Below are 20,998 nucleotides of genomic sequence, written 5' to 3' on the forward strand. Positions count from 1 at the left end.
TTTGTTGCACCAGAAATTAAAAAAAGAAAAGGAAAAGCTAGCAGACAACCTCAGGCAGCCCTGGTTGGTGGTTTATGAGCGATGGAAGTTTTCATAACTGCAAGGGGTTTGATATAATTAGCCTGTGGCTTCGCACACATTTCTGCTTCCGGCATGGGGTTCAATTGCCAATTTGGTAATTAATTTATTAGAGCCAGTAAAGATTCGGCTCACTATTATGTCAGCTTTCTTATTCCCCATGTTAATTCATGATTATACATTTTTTATTTTTTACGTAAAACTAAAGGTGTTGAAAGTGGAGAGAATGAAGTTCCTCTTAGGCATGAAATTGCTTAAAGCCTTTCCAGAAACAAGGATCTTGGAAAGAATGAGGACAAACAAGCTATTATTCTTTTCCCCCAACTTTAGAGAGATAACTGAGCATTACTACATTTACAACTGTGTGTTCTGAAATTTTATGTGTGCCACACAGATACCAATCAGAATTTAGCAGTTTACTGTATGATGAAGTGGGGCTAAAGGAAGCACCAAGTAGCCAGTTTTGTCCACAGATGTGTCCCTGGGGTGAAGGAAGTGAAAAGTTGGTGGTGGGGAATAAGCATGGATCTTAGGTGGGGGAGAGTGTGTGGATCTTGGGTGTAGCAGAGTGTGTGGATTCAGTGTAGGAAGCTCAGCCCTTTTGTGGGTTTTGGAATTGACCAAGTTACGCACCCACGCTGGGTATCAGATTCCTCACCTGAAAATGGCAACAGTAATACATGCCTGCATCATGGGGGTGGCTGTAGGATTAAGTAAGGCAACACCTGTAAAGCACTTAGAATAAATACCTGGCACATAATAGGCACCACAAATATTAGAGCTATTATTAGCAGTAAAATGAGTGCAGGATTGGAAATTGGAGACCCTGGTGGTGTTGGGCTAGCCACATGTTAATGGAACTGTTCCTGTGGCCTTTAGGAAAGGGATTAGCTGAGATGAGATGCTCTCTGATGGGCCTCCAAGCTCTATGGTGCTAAATAGTAGAAAGAGTGACTGCGTTTGTGTAGAAGATGCCAGTTTGATGCCTCCAGCTTCAATGTGCTGCAGCACATTTTCATAGGCTGGTGGTGTCCCATAGTCTCTGCTTCTTGTGTCCTGCTCAAGTTCTTATTTTAAGTGCTCGGTTGGTGTGAGCATGACCCACTCCTGTTTCTCACTTGCACTTAGAAGATAAAATGAGAGCAATGGCCAGGAACTTTAATGAGATCTGGACAGAGGTGACTAAAGTAAAAGCTAGTGACATTTAGGAAAAGTGCTTTCTCTTAAAAATGACTGCAGAATCCTAATTCAGGCCTGGAACTCTGCCCAGAGGTCTGTTGGATTTGAAGGCATCGTCACTGATACCTCATTACTAATGAGACCACGCATTTCTTCTTCCACTCCACTCATTCCGTGTGTTCAGTGTCTCCCAGTGGGCCTCTCCTCTCTGAACTTGTCCCCGCTTCTCACTCTCCGTGGACTCCTTGGGTGCGTTTGGTGGATGGCGGGCTACAAGAAGGGCTCTGTTAACACAGCAAGATGCAGAAAAGAGACAGAGCCACAAAGAAAGCTCTGATTTCTCAGTTCCCTCTGTGTTCCTTTCCTTTTAAGATGCCTGGTGCATAGATAGGAAGATAGGAAAATGACCTTGAAAATGTGAGAATTGTTCCCTGAGAGATTATTATCTGCCACTGCTATGCGCCCTACCACCCCATCAGCATTGCCTGGCCCATAACCCTTTCTGCTCCTTGGACTCCAGTTTACCTTAACAGATAACCAGAGTCAACATGGTTTTGTAATATTCTAGCCCTTGCCACCAGTTCAGAATCAGCTGATTCATTTGGGAACCAGAAAGGAAGCAGATGAGGTCCTGAGAGTCCTGCTCTGGGATGGCACTGTGTCCTACGTATATACATCAACTCTCAGTGTGAGTCTGTAATATCACCTCACTATTTTCATTTCATTTTGACAAACATTTTGTATGAGATGCATTCTATTTCACTTGTCCTCAGGCCAAATTTCTAAATGAGGATTAGAATGAAAAAAATTAGTTATATTCAAAATTGATTTTAGGCTGTAGTTCCAATCTTTTACCCTAAACTGCAATATTAAATAAAGCGGAAATATTTAATTTTCATCAATTTACACCTCTCTGATAAGTGAAAATGAATACAGTTAGGGAAATGGCAAAAAGCAGAAGCAAATGACCCAGGAATAATGAGAAAGTGATTTTCTTGGAAAAACCATGCCTTTAAAATTCCGGTAGCTTGCAAAAACGATCTGTCATTAAGGACTCTGTTTTGACTTGAATAAGTAAGCACTTTTAGACTATACGTGCCATGACGTTAGGGATGGATCTGTTTTTTCCTTAAAAGGCCTAGCATCTTGTGTGATTCCAGAAACATGTATGTGCTCATCTGGGCAAGCTAATTATTGAATTAATGATAGACCATATGCTAAAATAAATGTGAACAAATTCATAGTGTGCATAAGTATCTATTGATAAAAGTGCTGAAATGGGGACAATTAAAAACAAGTGCTGTTGCTAAATGGTAGATTTTTGTTGCTTTGGGTTTTTGAAATAGACATGGCAATTATTGCAAAACTCATAGAGAAACTAACTAACGCTGGTGCAGTCAATGGGAAACGGCTCAGAGGATCATGATAAATGCTAACCAGAATAGGCAACAGCAATAAGTAAAAGAGGCAAGAGTCAGCATGTTGGAAAGCTGTCACCAAAGGTCAAGTGTGCTCTAGTATAGTTAACTAGGGAACTAGCCAGGTAGCTCTGCATCATCATGTCCGTTTCAAGTTGAAAGATACCAGTTGTGCTGATTTCTCAAGCATTCCAAAGTGGCCAGGCATGGTGGCTCATGCCTGTAATCTCAGCACTTTGGAAGGCTGAGGCGGGTGGATCACCTAAGGTCAGGAGTTCCAGACCAGTGTGGCCAACATGGTGAAACCACATCTCTACTAAACACACACACACACACACACACACACACACACATTTAGCCAGGTGTGGTGGCAGACGCCTGTAATTCCAGCTACTTGGGAAGCTGAGGCAGGAGAACTGCTTAAACCTGGGAGGCAGAGGTTGCCATGAGCTGAGATCATGCCACAGCACTCCAGCCTGGGCAGTAAAAGTGAAACTCTGTCTCAAAACAAACAAACAACCCCCCAGAAAACCACTCCAAAGCAAGCAGTGGGATCATGAACATATTCCAAGGATCATGTGTGTTCATCAATTCCTTTTTTTGTAGTTTTACAATTTATTATGTAGAATTACATAATAATAAAATACAATTTATTATGTAGAAACAACATAATAATTGCAAAGATGGCAATAGCAAGTTTCCCTCTAGGTATGACTGTTACATAAACATTTAAACATAAATAAAACATTGTGACCATTCTCTAATGTCCCCATTGGCTTATTAGACATTTTGGATTATAGATGCTCTGTTCTCTGAAATTTCCTATGAGGAGGGAAACTTTCTAAAGTGTCAATTATTATATTCAAGGAATGGCCCTCATTCCTCAACCATCCAGGTTGCTGGCCAAATAAAATCTTTCTGAGGTTATTATTCTGGAAATAATAAAACATTGTGTTAATTTGTCACTGGGATCATAAACCAGTACTCAGTTTTTCGGAAAACGTTGGTAGCACAGCTGAGAAAGATTGCAAGCAGTTGCAAAAAGATAGTTTCATTGTCTTTTATAGATTATAGAATAAATTGACCCACTCCAGGAAATAGCACGATCATATACTCATTGGAGTTCGTTGGGGTGTTTATCCATGAGCACGCATAGCACACATTCACATACACAGAGATAGTGAAGTGGGAGCAAAGCAATATTTCTCACTTAAACACCTATGGCTGTGTAAACATGTGCAGAATCATGAAATGGAAACATCCCAATAACAGCTTGTGTCAGAGTTGGTAAAAGAGAAAATAAATCAATCTGAGTAGTCCTATCTTTCTCTGAGATTAAATGAACATTGGTGGAGGTGCTAAGATTTTCAAAAAAAGGTTCAAGGGGAAGGAAATGTGGGACCGTGTTAAAGAAACTTCTCTACCTGGGTCCGTGAGGGGCGTGGTTTCAAGTATGGGAATTTCCGGGCTCCCTGCCTCAGGCGACTTGGGCTCTTTGAGCACCTCTTCCACGCGGGCCAGGTCAAGTTCTTTATCTATCTTCCAGTCAGGAAGCTTTTGTCCCGTAAATTCACACCAGAGCTCATGGAGGAGGGGGCTCTGTGACTCAGGGTTGTAAAACAAGTCAAAGATCAATCAATCCTGAGGAAGTTTGAAAGAACTCCTCTCATTGGATGAGAAAATGAATGGGGAGGGACTAACTCGAGGGTTAAAACTTGAGTTGCTCCTACCTGAACATATTCCCTCTCTGGGTTCTCCTCCCATGACAGCGTGGAAACTGCCTTTTCTCTCTCTCTCTCTCTGTGTGTCTAATAAATCACTCTTCCACAAAACTCTCTGGGTCCACGATTTTTATTACAACGGTAAACTCATCGTGCCTCTGGGGCCCCTGTCCCCATTCTTCCGAGTTAGAGAGGCCAAGAGCCTCCAAGCTAGGTCTAGAGGTTAGGATTCCTGGTTTTCACCCAGGCGGCCCGGGCTTGGACTCGACTCCTGGTGTGGGAACCAGGCAATCCGATTGAAGTTTTACTCCCCTGGTAACAGAAAGGGTCAAGCATGAATGCTGGGAGATCTATACATGTAATCATTTACTCTTGAACTATCAGATGTCGCACCTTTAGAGATTGCCTTATATACACAGAGCCAGGTGTTAGCTGGGATTTTTGCTTTTCTTGAGATTTAAGTAAAAGTGCTTTAACTTCAAATCGCATGTCCCTGTTCTGAAGATTTCTGTGGATTCCCAAAGGTGTCACAAATTCATCCTTCAATTTTCTGTTTGTGATCTTTCTCTCCTACAGGCATCTTGCCCCCAGCTTGCTGTGTACCTTCTGTCCTGCAGAGACTTGAATGGGGTGCACAGATATTTTCCCTCATCTCTTAAATGTCTCTCTGTACATCAACTGGGCATAACTTTTACTGAAGATTTCTGGGCAGTGGCAGAGACTTAGATAACAAAATAGCACAGATGACGATGTAAGATGAAGTATTTCACCACTTGTGTTCTTTTCCCTTGATTGCTAAAGGGAATTTCTTGCTGGCTAAAATTTCCTCCGTCTTTTAGCTTCTTGCCATGGTTCTGCCCAACTCAAAAATCTCTCATACCTCTTTTATAGGGCTGTACCAGAATGTCACAATTTCTTCTCCCTTTTCATACCTGGCAATTCACCTTTCTCATTGTTTGTCCTTGCTTATCCTGGCTAAACCATGTTGGCTACCTTTTCTTTTCTTTTCTTTTCTTTTTAATTGGAGTCTTGCTCTGTCACCCAGGCTGGAGTGCAGTGACACAATCTCACTCACTGCAATCTCTGCCTCCCAGGTTCAAGCCATTCTCCTGCCTCAGCCTCCTGCGTAGCTGGGACTACAGGAGTGTGCTACCACGTCCTGCTAAATTTTTGTATTTTTAGTAGAGACAGGATTTCACCGTATTAACCAGGATGGTCTCAATCCCCTGACCTTGTGATCCGCCCACCTCAGCCTCCCACAGTGCTGGGATTACAGGTGTGAACCACCATGCCTGGCGGGCTACCTTTCCATGACTAAAATGGATTGTTGAACAGGATAATTCTCCAAAAGGAAATAAGAGCTACAATTCAAGATGAGATTTTTGTGCGGTCACAGCCAAATCATATCAATTTGTAAATATAATTGATACTTATATTATTAATGTTATATGGGACATACTTATACTAAAATATTTGTCATTTATCTGAAATTCAAATTTAGTGAGGCATACTGTATTTTTACTTGCTAAATATGGCAGTCCTACTCCTGATGTATATAATTTGCATTTAATGGGCTCTATGAATGTTTTTTAATCCATCCAGTGACCATCTATGCAGAATCTGGCATGTCTTGTTATTGCCAATACATAAAGAATCTTTTGCTTCTGTGGAAATTATTCCAGAGGAGTTTCAGGCAGTTCTCTGCCGAAAAGCCTGCCATAACACACAGCTGATACAGTATAAACACACAATGCCACTGTTTTTTTGTTTTCTAAGAGGTGGGATCCTGCTGGCCCTCTATCTGTGAAGCAAACAGGGAAGTAGTCACAGAATTTAAGGAACAGTAGGGCTAATTGGTAGCTAGAGGTGAGGCTCAGCATGGCCAGAAGGAACTATTTTTAGGGCTTAATGCTAACCTCAGTGTGAAAATAAGTAGGTGAAGGCTTTCTGTTTCTGTACATCTGGGTAGGCTTTTATCTAGGTTCCATGTTTAGGGTGGACAAGGGAGATTGGGAGAGAGGACCCAAACCCATTCACGTTGAATTCAAGAGGTTTTCATCTGCTGGGGGTGTACCCAGTATGGGAGTCATGTAAGATACTGTAAAGATAGCTACTAGAGCTGAGGAATATATCTATTTTTGGTGTAGAAAGCAAATGAAGGGTTCCTCTATTTTAAAAATTGGCAAACCTTCATCTTCTTGAATGATAAATGAAATTAAAACTGTTATTCGGAGGATCTTCTTTGTATAAGACATTGACAGTATTCTCTATTTTTCTGTCATTTGTCTGTGGTTCTTTGCGTATCACATATGTTCCTCTACTCAACCCAAACTGGCATTAATCTCTCCTTTCTGTGTTACTCAAATATTTATTAACATACTCAACACATTCAGCCTTACATTAGAGGGCTTTAGAATTCAAGTCTTGTTTCCTTTGTGCTAAATCTTTCCTTAATCAACACTAAATCTTTCCTTAATTCTAATACTCATCAGGTCTTTGAATTGATATTTTACCAGGAACATTAAATCACATTTCTAGCTCAGTTCATAAGAACATATTTCCAGCTTGACTGATCACTGTTAGTGTACAGCAGGAGGAAAATAGATAGTTCAATTCTTTCCTGCTGGTTTGTGAAACTGCATAAATCTATCCACTAATTATTATTATTATTATTTTTTTTACCAGCAACACCATTTTAGATTTTATTGCTAGACTATTCAATCCCTGTTCAGTTTCTCAGTTTGTGATTTGTGAGTCAACTGTATTTGTATTATTTGGGCCATCTCACCTCAGTAGAGTGTTTCTATTTCTTTGTGCAGGGTGTGATTATACATGTGTATCGGCAAGATCCCGCTTCACAAATAGTGCTTGTGTCAATATTAAGCTATTGTATTACGGTGGATTGGGTTACAGTGACTCCTATTTCTTCATACACACACACACACACACACATGCGTGTGTGTGTATATATATATATATATATATATATATATATGTACATATATATATATAACTGGCTTTGCTAGTTATCACCAGGTTCAGGGGACAAATATACATATTATATGCTTTTTCCCCTGAATCTGGTGATAACTAGCAAAGCCAGTCCCACGCAGTAACAGTTTCTAATTTGTCACAGTCACTCTTACAGCAAGGAAGTGTATCCATATCTCATGATTTTGAATTTCTGTTTTTATTTGAATGTATTTCTTATCTCCTCTTTGATGCTTAAGAGTGCCTTTGTGGCTCAGTAGTCCGACCCCACAACCCTTTTATTATTGATAATATGATAATGTCATCTTGGGTACAGCTCAAAAGAGAATCTCTTTAAGATTGCCCCAACCTCACTGCAGTTATTCAGCCTAGCTCCACATTTCTCTGATCTGAGCACTTCTTTGAAGTCAGTGGGAAACTTTCAATCTAAGGAGAGGAGGCTAATCTAGTCCTACAAAGGGAGCTTCTCTGACAGGCAATTTCCTCTTCCTTCTTCCCCAAGGCCGTGTGAGCTGTTTGCAGGTGGTTATCTTCTTTGGACTTTCATGAATAAGGGTTAGCTCTCTCTTTGAATTTATATCTCTATTGTGTTTTTGTCCGAATATTTTGAATATCTATGGTGGCATTTATGATAGCTTTTAATATAGTCTTTAGATATAAGACAAACAAACAAAATCCCCAAATGAGGATAATATGTCTTAAAAAATGCTGGTAAGCCTAATTTTAAGATCAGCTTTATTGAGAATAGTTGATATACAAGAAACGCTCATATTTAAAGTGAATAGTTTGGTGTATGTTGACATATGTATATATTGTGTTAGTGGAACCATCAGCACTATCAAGATAAGGAACATGTTTGTCACCTGCAAAGGTTTCTTCATGACTCTTTGAAATCCCTTTCCTAATCTCCTTTCTATGTCCCCAGACAATCACTGAAAACTATTTTTTCACTATAGTATAATTTGTATTTTTTAGAGTTTTATATAATTAGAATCATACAGTATGTGTTCTTTCTGTCTGGTTTCTTTCACTTAGTATAAGTATTTTGATTTTTATTCATGTAGCTTAGTGTATTCATTCTTATTGTATTCTTTTTTTTTTTTTTGAGATGGAGTTTCACTCTTTTTGTCCACGCTGGAGTGCAATAGCGTGCTCTCAGCTCCTCCTGGATTCAAGTGATTCTCCTGCCTCAGCCTCTTGAGTGCATGCCACCATGCCCAGCTAATTTTGTATTTCTATAGTAGAGACAGGGTTTCACCATGTTGGCTAGGTTGGGCTCGAACTCCTGACCTCAGGTGATCTGCCTGCCTCAAGCTTCCCAAAGTGCCGGGATTACAGGCACGAGTCACCATGCCCAGCCCATTCTTACTGTATTCTATCACATGAAAAAAACCTACAGTTTGTTTATCCATTTACCTGTTGATGAACACCTGGGTTATTTCCAGTTTTGGGCTATTACAAATAAAACTGTTTGAACAGTCTTGTACAAGTCTTTTACGAGCATTTGCCTTCATTTCTCCTGGATAAAGATCTTGAAGTGGAATGGCTAGGTTGTACTCTAGGTTTGTGTCTAACTTTTTTTTTTTTTTGAGACTGAGTTTCGCTTTTGTTACCCAGGCTGGAGTGCAATGGCGAGATCTCGGTTCACTGCAACCTCCGCCTCCTGGGTTCAGGCAATTCTCCTGCCTCAGCCTCCTGAGTAGCTGGGATTACAGGCACGCACCACCACACCCAGCTAATTTTTTGTATTTTTAGTAGAGATGGGGTTTCACCATGTTGACCAGGATGGTCTTGATCTCTTGACCTCGTGATCAAGAGGTCACACCTTGGCCTCCCACACACCTGCCTCGGCCTCCCAAGGTGTGTGTCTAACTTTTAAAGAAACATTTGAATTGTTTTCCAAAGTGGTTGTATCATTTTACATTTCCATCAGCATTGTATGAGATTTCCAGTTGCTCCAACACTTGGTGTGGTCAATCTTTTTAATTCTGGCTATTATAAAAGCATGTAGTAGTATCTCATTGTGGTTTTAATTTATATTTTCCTAATGACTAACGATGTTAATCATTTTTTCATGTCCTTATTTGCCACCTGCATATCTTCTTTGGTACAATGTCTTTTAAATCATCTACCCATTTAAAAAATTGGGCTGTTTTTCTTATTATTAAAATTTGAGAATTCTTTGTGTATTATGCATACAAATCTTTGGCCAGAAATGTGATTTGCAAATATCTCTTTTCAGTCATTATCTTTTTATTCTCTGAACAGTGTCATTGAAGACTAGGTGTTTTTAATTTCAATGAAGTTCAATTTGTCAATTTTTTCTGTGATGTCATATCTAAGAAAATTTTTACTAACCTCACAAATATTTTTCTTCTTTGTTTCTGTATTCTAGAAATGTTATAATTGTATCCTTTACATTTAAAGTCTGTAATTGATTCTGTGTTAATTTTTGTATGTGGTACTATATATAGATTGAAGTTTGTTTATTTCTCTGGATATGAACATCTTAATGTTCTAGCATTGATTATTGAAGAAAATAATCTTTTCTCCACTGTATACCTTTATATCTTTATGTAAATCAATTGACCATTTGCAAGAATCTATTTCTGACTCTCTCTTCTCTTCCAGAAATAGATTCTTGCATATATCCATTAGGTTGTGTGTTTGTTGCTAAGTTGTAGGAGTTCTTTCTATAGTCTGGATATTAAGCACTTATCAGATGTATGATTTGCATTTTTTCCTCACATTCTTTGAGCTGGATTTCCATTTTGTGAACAGCGTTCTTTGGGGTACAAGCTTGCCTAATTTTTGAGCTTCAAGTGTGCCACCTGAGGTAATCATGTCCCTGAAGATAAAATTGGGCTGAATTTTGCCAATGAAGGACTATTAAGCAGAAACAACTGTATTCATTATCTATTGATAAATATCACTTTATCTCACACCTGAGCGGCATAAAAACCATAGTAAACTTTTTTATCCTTCACAGTTTCTGGGGGTCAATTCCCAAACTTGGGGATGAAACAGAGTGTACAATCTGGATCAGAGTTTTCATGACTTCCAGTCAGATTTTGGCTGAGGTAGCAGTAATATTTTAAGCCTTCGATGAGGCTAGAAGATCTTTTTTCAAGGTGGCTAGTGGTGCTTGCTATGGGTGCTGAGTAAGAGGGTTTGGTTTCTTTCTCCCACATGGGCCATTCTACAGGGCTGCCTGAGTAGCCTCATGACTTGGTACTGGCTTCTCCCAAAGCAAGTCATCCAAGAGAACCAGGAGAAAGCTGTAATGCCTGTTATGCCCTACTCTGGGAAGTAAAAATAAAAAAAGGATAATAGGACTAAAGTGAAAGTATGGTTGCTAATTTTTATATTTTTATGTATCCCTTAAGATTGTATTTGTTTGTTTTGGCTGGGTTTGAGGGTCAGAATTTGCTACAGTAATTTTATGTCATTGAATTTTTGAAACCCTGGGAAAGTGGAGATAATCAGAAGCTGGAACTGTTGAGGAGAAACCATGGAAACACACGTCATTTGTGTCCAGGTAAGTAAGCATGGCCCACAGGTATGAGACAGCCACCCTGAGCCTACCCAGGACCCAGAGAAGTTCTGGCACGTTAATGACTGAAGTCTTGGTTCTTCCAGACTCAGCACTGTGAGTGAGTAGTTAATGCTTTTGTGAGTGGTGGAGGAGGTTTGACTTCTATAGCTTCATGGGCAAGAGACAGAGATAAGTGAAAGCAGAAACAAAAGAAGCAAATCCAGGGCAGTGCAGCGTGGGTACGCTTCTGACAAGTGGGTGTCCAAGCATATGTGATGGAGGCTTTTGGGGATATCTAGAGATGGTTTGGGGACAATCTGAATGGTGTACTTCGTAGTAATCAAGCCTCACATCATCACAACTTACGTATAAAAGGAAGTATGACCTTATTTCTACACGAATGTCATTAATCCATTTACTATTTTTTCATAAATCACCACCAGCATTTTCTAACCATCACCCAAAGAGATTATCAAGAGTTTAGTTCTCTCACGAGAACAGCCACAGCAAGCATTTAAACAAACTGTGGTTAAACTAAATGGTGCTATAGCATTTATATCAGTTGTTATTAAGATTTTTTTTATTTCCCATGCTTTCATCAGGCAGAAAATAAAACCCCTATGTTTCTACATGCCCATTACAGGGGTCTTAGATTGAAAATTATATCTGTCCAAGTTGTAAGTAATCTGTAAAATTTTATTCCTATAAGCTGTTTTCAGAATTAGAACACCCAGAAGCATCCACACACCACAAAGCTGCCATTTTGTTTTTGGACATTTCTCAGTTTGCAAAATAGCAACTGGAACTACTTTCCCTATCTTAACTGGCACTAGAAAGCAGATACACTTGGGCTGGAATTGCAGATGGAAATGGAACCATTGGAAACACGGAGGATTGCAATGGGAATGAAATAGCACAGCCCCAAGCACAGAAGTACTGCGCATTCACAGATCTCATGGGAAGAAGCTAATCCCATGAAATGCGTCCCTACCATCCAGGTGCTCCCATGGCTTAGACATGGGATTGGGGTTCTGGAAGGCATTTATTAAACAGCCAGCTCTACTCCCCTTTGCAAGAGTTGCATTTCTGGTTATTGAGATTATGGCATGCTAAAATACTTGAGTTTGCTTAAATTTCAGCAGCTTAATTTTGTAGCAGCAGGGACCTATTTTGTCTGAGCTAGCGTTCTCCTTTATGAGGCTCTAGTGGAGTTGTGAATACAGGGAAATGTTCAGTTCTAATGGGGATAATGATAAAAATGCAATTAAAACCCTCTCTAGTCCACAAACTGGTCTCACTATGTAGTTTGTTTCTTAAGTGCTTTGAAAAAAGGAAGTTATATAAATGCTCAATAACAGCCTGAAATGCCAAGGTCTCTAGGTAGGACAAAGAATAACCGAAAACAAACTGGAAAAGATACCATAGGAAGTGGAAGATAAATCCTATTTTAGTTCATTAAGAATGACAAAGTGAAAGTAATGATTAATCATGATAGCTTGTTATGCAATTATCTGGGATCACTATTCAGATATTCTATTTACACTATAAAATATTCCAATAGGCATAAACAAAAGTTAATGTGAAATTTTAGTTCTCATGTGATGGCTCAAGAAATGCTTAATATTGTCCCCACAGCTTGGGGACTACCTGACTCAATTATAAGCTCTGTTTTGCACAATGGAAACCATCAGATAATTGATTCACAAGTCATAGCTGAGCTGAAACTTGGAAAAGCACCATGGAATATTCAAAAAATTTAAATTGAGCAAAATTCCTTAATGTTGGGAAGAACATCCATCTGTGAGAGCTTTGGAGGAAAAAAATATGTACAGTAAATAACTAGGAAGAAACTAAACTTAAAAAACAGTTTTTGGTCTGTACATGGTGGCTCATGCTTGTAATCCCGGAACTGTGGGAGGTCGGGGTTGGAGGATTGCTTGAGGCCTCCTGGAGTTCAAACCAGCCTTGGCAACATAGTGAGACCCTGTCTCTACCCAAAATACAAAAACTAGGCAGGAGTGGTGGCATGTACCTGTAGTCCCAGCTACTCTGTCCCAGGCTGCAGTGAGCACGGATTGCATCACTGCACTCCAGCCTGGGCAGCAGAGCGCAACCGTGTCTCTAAAAAATAATAATAATAATAACATATTTTGCAATGTTTTGTGGGAAGTTACTAAGTCTGAATATAATATTGTCTTTACCTCACGTATTTTTTCATGATACTGCCAAATGGCAAAAGACTGTAGCTGCCAGCAATTTGCTATTTTGCTTTCTTTTTTAGCGTCTGTGTTTGATATGAAAAAAAATCTATGCTTTACATCCATATTGCTTAAAATTTTCAAAAACAACATGGGATTCTATTGTTATTTTTTAAACTAACAAAATATACAGATTCTTTAAAAAATTCTGATACCACTGGGGTAGGAATTAAGGTAGTAGATGACTGTCAGCTGGAGAATAAATCTGTGTTTCCTATTTCCTCATTTCTTCTCTGTGGGCCCTTGGCTGACAGAATGTTTTCCCTTTGCCTTATATTTTTCCTGTGTAACACAAGCAAGAAATACCCAGTGTTTAAAAAGAAGATAGGATGGAAGGGTGAGTGAGACAACCAGCATTGTCTACCAGAAACTCATCCCCAGTATAGGGGATGCCTCAAGGTGAGGTGACATCACATCACAAAGGGACAGCTTGATCTAACTGCCAAAGCCCAATACTATTTACTTAGGATACGTAGCATGTTGTGTGTATTTCTGCCTGGCACATAGTAGGCACTTGATAAATATTTATTAATAGAATTTATCTAGCCTAAGCCTTCTTTGAGGCTACAGATGACATTTATCTTTGTAGCATGCAATGAACTCAGGGTATTTTAATGATTTATTGAATCATTGTTGTCATACAAATTTATGATTGACTTTTAAAGAGGATATCAATCATGGAGAATAAAAAAAAACATTATTTATGGAAGATGCCTTAAATTTTTAAAATTAAACGCTCCTTCTGAACAGAAGATATTACATTTTATGTTGTTTTGTTTTATTTTTGATGCAGGGTCTCGAATGGCTACCCACGCTGGAGGGCAGTAGCTTGATCATGGCTCACTGCAGGCTTGACTTCCTGGGATCAAGCAATCCTTCCTCCTCAGGCTTCCAAGTAGCTGGGACTATAGGCACATGCCACCACACCCAGCTAACTTTAAGAAAATTCCTTTTAAAGCTGGGGTCTTGCCATGTTGCCCAGCCTATTCTCAAGTTCCTGACCTCAAGTGATCCTCCTGCTTCAGCCTCCTGAAGCACTGGAATTATAGGCATGAGCCACTATACCTGGACTAATGTATTATATTTTAACCTGTGGCCAGATGGGGAGAGATGCAAACATTAATTGTAGTATGTGAATCATCTTTAGTTCTGACCACAAGTATTAGACAGCCTTATTGCCCTTTAGGTTATATTGTAAGGAAGAGTTAGAGAAAGTTATTGTTTTTAGAAGAATTGCCTCTGCACAAAAGTCCTAGCTGTTTATAAAGACTGAGTCTTGAGGGAAAATCCATCATTTCCTGCTTTTTGGAGAAAGCCCACGATAGGCCACTATGCCCCTGAACTTAACGATAGCTTCAAATAGAGCATCTTAACCCTGTAGTTTAAAGAGCAGAGAGAGAGTGCTGCTGTTGCTGGTGTCGAGGTTGTTGTGCTCCAGCTCTTATTTGCTGGGCAGCCTAAGAGAGTACAGTGATTTACAGTCATCAGGAGAGAAAGGTCAGTTTGAGGGAGTGCATATTTCCCATTCATCACCATTTATCAGCTTGTTGGGGATTTTATTTTCAGATATCACACTGGTCATTTTGGTTTTGTTAATGTTTTTCCTTGACTGATAGATGATTTTTCTGACATAAACAAAGGCGAACTGCATATGCCTGACATTGTGCTCTTTTATTTCAGCTATTTCAGCTGGGACTGCTGACACCATGGTCAGCAATGAAGAAGCATTCATTAATTAATGTGGGGTGGTCTGGCTTCTACATTGAAGCCTTCCTCCTCCTCCTCCCTTTCTCTATGCCTTTCCCAACCTCCATCATTTTTAAGAGTCTGAGATGATCTATGGAATCAGCAGAGCTGGATGTCACCAGAGAGATGGCACAGGAAGGAAGAAAGGCATCTTGGGAAGTACATGAAGAAGTCGTTTCACAGCTGACAGAGGCACAGCCACCGTTCTCCCTCAGAACTCAGACTTAGAACCTTGTGCCTGTGAAGCATAATAACCATCTGAAATCGTCAAAGGTCATTATGCTTTGCTAAGAAACGCTAAGTAAATGTATAAAGTCAAAAAGATTTGCAACTTGTATATAGATTAGCCGTTAGGGTCATTAGGCATAATTTGTTAATATCAAATATGTATCACTATATATAAAATAATTCTATATGCTATATAGGACATATATTTCCTCTTTTGTAAAATCATAATCTCAATTACAATATGACAGTCTATTAAAAAACAGTTTCCAAATAAGTGAACGATATAAGATACAGATTTCATTACATAATGAGCTTTACTATTTTTATTTAACTTTTTTTCTCAGCCTCATGATATTCTGGCATTGGAATACATAGATTGGTGCATGGTGCGGACTCTGTGTTACTGTCAATATCATTTATTAAGAGGAGTTAAGATTTGTGTTTGACTTGTTCGTCACTTAAGCTTCCAGGGTCTAGCATAGTGACTGGCACGGTAAGCATTTTTTTTGTCTTCAGAAGTAAAAATTTATTTGCCAGAGAAAATCTGGCAGAAGTTTTTGTGTGCTCTCAGAATTCTAGATGCAAGTCTGTGGATGTCTCCCCAGATCTGGGCGTCCCAAGCTGTCACTTAACCTTATCTAAAACCAATCTCAGACTCTTCCCCTTTCCTGTTCTTCACTTTCCTCTTTTTTTATATTGATGCTATTTTCTCTGGGATGCCGAGATGGAAACCTCATAATCACACATGAGCACCACCTCTGTACAGGGTGTAGCAAATCAATAAAAATCTTTTATAAATTTTCTTTTTACAAACGCTCCTTGCATTCGAAATGTTACTTTCTTTAGCCTTCTCCATTTTAATAATTACTTGTTGGTTGACCTTTCTATTTTACCTCTTCTATTTTTATCCTAACATTTCCTGGCCAAGATCCTACAGTCAGGGAGTGAAGGTCAACACTGCCATCTGCATCCAGGGTCCTCCAAGGCTAGCTGCAGTACCCATGCGTGGTCTAACTCCACAGGCCCCATGCACACCCTCTGTAAATCTCTGCCTGCTCATTTTTGCTTGGTACTGTGCTAAACTGATGCCCTGCCAGAGATGCCCAGGCTGCTCCAGTTTATCTCAAGCACTCTAGGAGGGATGCTATGGTGAAGAGCACGAACCTTGAACAGACAGACCTCAGTTCATAGTTCCAGCTCTACTCCTTTACCATTTAACCTCTATCCCTGTTACTCTAAGTTAACATTTTCAGGACCTGGGAAGCAGCCTGTGGAATTTGACTTTTATGAGGTTTGACTTCCGTTTTAGTTCCTATCCTGAAACTAGAGAAAAATGTAAAGTCTCCCATGTTCTTGAATTGTTCCCATAAAATGCATGATGAAATTTTAGAATGAAAAATTTACTGATACTATGTCAGAGGTGAAATACAGAAGTATACAATCCCCTGATTTATATTCTCAGGTCTTCCTTCCTTCCTTCCTTCCTTCCTTCCTTCCTTCCTTCCTTCCTTCCTTCCTTCCTTCTTTCTTCTTTCTTTCTTTCTTTCTTCTCTTTCTTTCTTTTTCTTTCTTTTCTTTCTTTCTTTCTCTTTCTTTCTTTCTTCTTTCTTCTCTCTCTCTCTTTCTTTCTTTGAGATGGAGTCTAACTCTGTTGTACAGTGGTGCAATCCTGGCTCACTGCAATCTCCAACTCCTGGATTCAAGCAATTCTCCTGCCTCAGCTTCCTGAGTAGCTGGGACCACAAGCTCATGCCACCACATCTGGCTGATTTTTGTACTTTTAGCAGAGATGGGGTTTCACCATGTTAGCTAGGACGGTCTCAATCTACTGACTTTGTGATCCACCTGCCTCGGCCTCCCAAAGTGCTGGGATTACAGGTGTGAGCCACTGCACCCAGCCTCTCCGGTGTTTCTTATAGACTTGGGGTAAGGGTTGGTTCTAACCTTGTCTCCTATTGGTGAGGATGGCTGTCTGCACTTCCAGGACTGCCCCACTCACACTCTGCAGGGCAGCGCTCTGCATAGTGACCCTCTGGGGAAACTCTCACGGGCTAAGTTGTGCCCATGAAGACCACTGGTGTGTGGCAATCAGGTGGTATGCTTAGCCACAGGGTGACTGCTCTCCACCTCTGACATGTCCCAGCTATCACAGCCACCTGTCACAGACCAGTGGCTTGAACGGTCCCCAAACACACTGCCATTCACAGAGGGATTTGTGAACCGTCCCCACAAGTGCCAGTAATAATGGCTCCTTTAGCAGAGTGCTTGGCTCACATTGAAACCTGTCAGAATGAAGAAAAGAATCTCTTCTTTGAGATTCTCCCACCTATTTGCCACTCAGCCTCCTCTGGCTGTGCAAAGCGCCAGTCAGTGGACCTTTGCTGAGGAGCTGCTCACACTTCTGTGAGCAAAAAAAGGATGAAAAAGGGATGACTGTCACCACAGCCCTGATGTCTTTCCAGTCTCCCTGCAACTCTAGACGTGGGCATCCCTTCCCTCAGGGACTTGCTGCTTGCTCCTGGTGACAAGACCCCACAACAGTGTCCCCGTGTACTGACATTAGCCCTGAGCTGACCCAGTAACACTGTCTAGGCTATTAATGACGAGTGAATACTCTGATTTCCAGATGAAGCTGAAATGTACGTTCCGGTGTCCTAACTTTACATTTTGTAGGAAACGACGTAGTGATGCTAATTTTTGTTTTTGCCAAATAAAGGCACTAACAAAAATTTACTGTCTTGCATTCTGTCATAAAAAATGAAAAAAAAATCCTTACAGTTTCTATATAAAAAAGATGTTATTAAGTTGAACAGGTTTAGTTTTGGGATTATTGTATTTCTTAGTTCACAGAGGCTGGGTGAAATGTTGGCTAGGAATTGGCTCCCGTTGTTCACCTTGAGTTTGGGAACCACTGTATATGAAACGTGCTAAATCAGTGGACATATTCTTGAAGGTTCTCTTTCAAGTCCTGTAATTTGAGAGGACTGAAGACGGTCACAGCCATAGCGCTACTTCCTCCCTTCCCTCTACCTATAGGTATCTTTATGATACATTGAAGCAATTGCTTGTCTTGTACTGTTCTCTAATGGTTTCATATATGGATATCTTGTCTTTTCCAACCAGATTCTAATTCTGGGAAAATAGAAGGCACTAAATAACTAATTTTAAAAATGTATCTCTATGTTATGTACCAACAGTATGCTGTTTAAGGCCGTTCACACATTTGTGTGTCTCTCTGTGTGTTTATAGAATTGAGAAGTCTTTTGGAATCATGAATTGGAATCATCAATATGAAAAGTGCACATTTTTGAAGAATTAATGAGTTTCGTAGAGTAAGAAAACAAGCCTTTGGAGTAAAGTCTCCACCTTCATCTCCATTTCCTGATGAGGCTGAAAGATAAAAATACCAATCGAGTAGACGTGGCCCTGCATTTGAAGCATATATAAAGTCTCTCATCATTTTTGATGATATGTAATAATGTAGTGTGTAGCAAGGAAGTTGAGCTGCTCTCACAAAATATCAGAATTGTTTTTCATTTTAATGTACTTTTTTTAAACTTAAAAAAAAAAACCATAAAATGTTCCTCAGAGTGACAGGCAAGCTTCAATATTTATGACTTTCTGATTGCTCTAGCAGTTTAGAAAAAAAATAAAAATGAACACTGAAGTAAAATTTGAGTGGAAAAGATTAAAATTCAGAATTATGGACTTTTTTCATTTGAATAAATATTCACTTTTTCCTGGTAGTTTTATGTGCCAACCCCAGTTTCTCTACATTTGACAGTCCTTGAAAAAATACTTCATTTCTTTCTTGAAAGTATACGAACAGTTTTATTTTTTGAAAATAGGTCCTTTTGGATCAGCACAATGTTCCCCGCCCCCACCCCGCAAGCTTTTACACTTTACTTTTGACTATGAACCAAGCACACACACACCCATTTTCTTACAAGTGAATGGTTCTTTTCAGAGCACAAGTAGGGGAGCATATGAGTGAGTAGAAGTGGATACATGAGAGACTATGAGTGAATAGAAGTGGATACATGAGAGACTATCGTTATCTTTATGATATTTTAAACTGCTACGATTCATTATATCTACTTGGCTGATTGGTGACATGTGCTCTAAATTGTTTAATCATTTATTTCCCTGTGAAATCTCATTTTCTGATTCATGTGTCTTAAGTCTTATGACTAAATCAAACCATATTTCCTTACCCAAGATGTAGCTCTTTAATTACTTTATGATTTTGTGACTGTTTTTTCATTTCAAGTAGTATATTTCTACAGATACTTAGAGGACTATGTTATTAGCATTGAATTAAACTTTTAATTTAGTTAGGGAAGGAGGAATATGACAGGTTGAACATTCCTAATCTGAAAATACAAAATTCAAAATGCTCCACAATCCAAAATTCTTTGAGTGCTAACATGATGTGACAAGTAGAAAATTCTACAAATATAAGAATATCAAACTAACACAATTGTGGTTTCATGCACAAAATTATTAAAAATATTGTATAAAATTACTGTCAGGCCATGTATATAGGTTGTATATGAAACATAAATAAATTTTGGGTTTCATCCCCATGACATCTCATTATGTATATGTGAATATCCCAAAATCTGGAAAAAAATCTGAAGATCTGAAACACTCCTGGTCCCAAGCATTTTGGATAAGGGATACTCAGCCTGTATTTCTTCTCTTCAGGGTGTGTGTAACGTAATGTTATTACCAGGAGATCTAATTGCTGTTAGGGAATATGGGTGTGACTAAAGAAAAATGGAGAGTTGATGAATATTCACTATAAAAGAAAATTTTGTTATACTCATAGCAAAGTATTTAAGTTTTAGTAACAACTTAAATCTGAAGCATTTTCCTCTCTTAGCTTTCCTGATTAGTTAATTCTTTCAACAAATATTTGAGTGTTCCCTAAGCCCTGTTTTAGGTCCTGGGAGTAGAGCAGTAACTAACACAGACCAAAGCTCTACCTTTGTGCTACTGATATGCTAATGATTCCTGGTGAATTCGTTTATTTATTTTTACAAAAGCTCGTTATGTAAGCCTTATATAAAAGATCCAAATAGTTATATGTTGCAGCCTTATTTGTAAAAGAAGCAAAATGAATAATTCAGCAGTTGATTTCTAGGGTAGCAGTATGCAAAGAGATGTGGGAAAATCTTCTTTTTCTAGATTTGGATTCTGAGCAGTAGCAGGTACATATTGTGGTGATGAAAACTGACCCAGCCCTGAAGAAAGTAGTATGGAAACCAGAGAAATTGTCAGTGTTGTTTCGAGATGGTATTATGAATCCATTCTCCTAAAAATGCGTGAAAATGTTTCAAATGGCAGAAGAGAAAAGCATCTTTGCATCTGGTTTACAAGAAAGGTTTAATTCAAAACAATATTGGAAAAACAATTTTAGACTGAGCCAACTTTGAAATGTTGAGGATGGGGTAGAATTTGAGGCAGAGCTGGCTCTAATTATTAAAGAGAAGAAGTCACAGTTTGGGTATCCAGCTTTTCCCATCTCCCATTTACCCCTGTCTCCATCTGACTTATTACACATCCTGTTACACTCCACGTGGGTGGAGGGAGCTGGCTGCTGCAGGGCTGCTGACCTACTCTGCTATTTGGCATTCATGTGAGCACGAACAACCATCTAGTTCAGACTTCATTTTTTCATCTGTGAAATAAAGAACACAGACCTTGGAAGGTAATGATGAAGATTAAATATAATGTATGTGAAACTGCTTTGAAACAATCGCAACAGGAAATAGCATAATAGTTAATACTTTTTTCAGCAATGGAAGTAAGACTGTGAGAAACACTGGAGCTCTTTCTACA

At 39.2% G+C, this 20,998-nt stretch overlaps 1 protein-coding gene across 1 annotated transcript in view; it reads right to left on the bottom strand.

Annotated features, from left to right (window-relative positions):
* GALNTL6 (polypeptide N-acetylgalactosaminyltransferase like 6) overlaps nt 1–20,998 on the bottom strand; it is a 1,268,478-nt gene that overhangs the window by 81,419 nt on the left and 1,166,061 nt on the right. The window lies entirely within an intron of this gene.

This window comes from Callithrix jacchus, chromosome 3 (genome assembly GCF_049354715.1).
Source record: "Callithrix jacchus isolate 240 chromosome 3, calJac240_pri, whole genome shotgun sequence".
NCBI classification, from domain to species: domain Eukaryota; kingdom Metazoa; phylum Chordata; class Mammalia; order Primates; family Cebidae; genus Callithrix; species Callithrix jacchus.